The following is a 2,500-nucleotide window of genomic DNA, read 5'->3' on the forward strand; positions in this document are numbered from 1 at the left end:
TATTACTGACGTATGCGTGTAGAATTAAATAGGTGTATAGGAGTATAGGCATACTAGTATGTATGCGAGTGAGAACAAGAGAGAGAGAGACAGACAGACAGACAGAGTGGGAGAGAGAGGGAGGAAGAGAAAGAGAGTGAGTGACAGAGATAGAGAGTGTGTATATACATAACATGGATGTCGAATGTTTATGTGTATGAGTATGCGTGTGTGTATGTGCACGTATGCGTAGTAGTAGTAATAGTAGTAGTAGTAGTAGTAGTAGTAGTAGTAGTAGTAGTAGTAGTAGTAGTAGTAGTAGGGGTGCTGCGGCAGGGAAAACTAGGTGCTTATTCATCACCCAATCTCAATACAGAACATTGGCATATTTTACGGAATTCACAGACTGGGTTGTGTTGTACTTTTGTACTTTCTAATAAACGTATGTGTGGGTCTCTCTCTCTCTCTCTTTCGTTCGTTTTCCCTCTCGGTCACTTTCTGTTCCTCTCTCTGTCCGTCTAGCTATCTGTTTGCTGTCCATTTCCCACCCACCCCTCTCTCTCTCTCTCTCTCTCTTTCTCTCTGTCTGTTTCTCTCTCTCTCTCTCTCTCTCTCTCTCTCTCTCTCTATCTATCTATCTATCTGATGGTCCAATAAGTTGTCATAAATCACCTGTTTAGTAAGTAGTAAAGTGGATGAAGTGACTGTTATGAAAGGAAATTTATAATATAGTGTCGATTATATATATATATATATATATATATATAGATATACACACGCATGCACACATATATTCATATGTATATATATGTATATGTATATATATATATATATATATATATATATATATATATATATATATATATATATATATATATATATATATATATATATATATATATATATATATATATATATATATATATATATATATATATATATATATATTTATATATATTATTTATACATGCATATTCATTCACATATAACAAAAGCCAACACACCACTGTTTTAAATAGATATGTATATGGAAATCCTATACGAGATCTGTAATCGATCAATACTTTGTCTTACTTGAGAAAATATAAAATAGAAAAGAAATTGAACAAGACACAAAATATGGGAAAATATATTAGATCAAATAAAACGTAAGCAGTATTTTATAGCTTTCGTATGAATATATATTATTCAGACTTTTATAAGATGAGAAAAGGCGTAAGCGGGATAATCTGATGAGGCTCGTGAAAGGCGAAACATGTCGTCCCGACTCTTCATTCTCAGTAGTGAAAGTGTCTGTAATTTACTCGCTTATTACAATATTTCTATGGCGGATTACTATGCTCATTAAACATATTTATTATATATGATTTACATATGCACACACAAACACATGCAGGCAGTAGTCGTGCATACAGCGTCTACAAATTTAGTTTAAAATAGAGTAAAGGACACGAGAGTCGAATCATGCATCTTTCGTAATGCGTATTACGAATTGTATAAAACTGTCTCTGAATGAATATGATTATCGAAATAACAAATATAAACATGTTTGTGCAAGATAATCAAACACTGTAATTCCTGCCTTAATATAGGTATTACCTTCAGAATTTGTATTAATACAGGTATTATATATTGTCTGTTTGTATGTATATATTTACGTATGTATGACTGTGTGGATAAGAAAAAGAGATGAAGATGAAGTCACTGGAATCCACCCCAGAATATTTAGTAACGCATTTATAAAAAGTGCATTCAACTCCGGTAGAATTTTAACTCAGGGTTGTACTGAGACGTAACTAAACAACACGAATTGATTTTCGCGGTCTTCTGGTCCTCTGGCTTCCATACTAAACTGAGACAAAATACTATTAATTTTTTAAAGAAGATTCGAGAGATCGAATCGATTCCACTTTCTGAATGATACTTATTCAATCGACTCCAAAAGGCAAAACTCACCTTTGCTGGCATTCAAATTCATATCACGAAAGCCGCAACTTAGTATTAGTGGTAACGAAAAGAAGAACAAAAATAACTATGTATTCTTACTTATTTTTTAAAAATGTCTCATTGATGAGAATTCTACTCAAATCAGAAAAGTTTTGGAAGAAAACACTGTGTTTTCTGGCAGCCAATTCAGATTTTTCAAATCAAAATTAACTGCCCCAAAAAGGTAGGTCGACTTACACACCAAGACAGCTTTGGAGGATAAAAAATCCCATGTGAAATGTTACAGGATTAGAAAAGATAGTGACGATGTTTGAATGTTTTCACTACATGTTTACAATACGGTATTTTCAATTCATATGACAGAAAAAAATACCTCATATTTTGGTGAGGCGGGGTGGGGGTAATAGTTGATTATATTGATCTCTGTCTTGAAGATTTTGTAAAGCTGATTTTGGCAGAATTTGAACTTAGAACTTTAGAGAATCGAAAGAAATACCGCTAAGCCGATGCGCTAATGGCTTTCACAATTCGCCGCTATTTGTGACTGACAATAATAGAAATACCCTTGTTGTAA

At 33.0% G+C, this 2,500-nt stretch overlaps 1 protein-coding gene across 2 annotated transcripts in view; it reads right to left on the minus strand.

The window, feature by feature from the left end:
- The window catches only part of LOC106882514 (putative cytochrome P450 12a5, mitochondrial), a 60,167-nt gene that overhangs the window by 29,330 nt on the left and 28,337 nt on the right, over nt 1-2,500 (minus strand). The window lies entirely within an intron of this gene.

The sequence above is a fragment of the Octopus bimaculoides genome, chromosome 16 (assembly GCF_046866305.1).
Source record: "Octopus bimaculoides isolate indiv1 chromosome 16, ASM4686630v1, whole genome shotgun sequence".
Classification (NCBI taxonomy): Eukaryota; Metazoa; Mollusca; class Cephalopoda; order Octopoda; family Octopodidae; genus Octopus; species Octopus bimaculoides.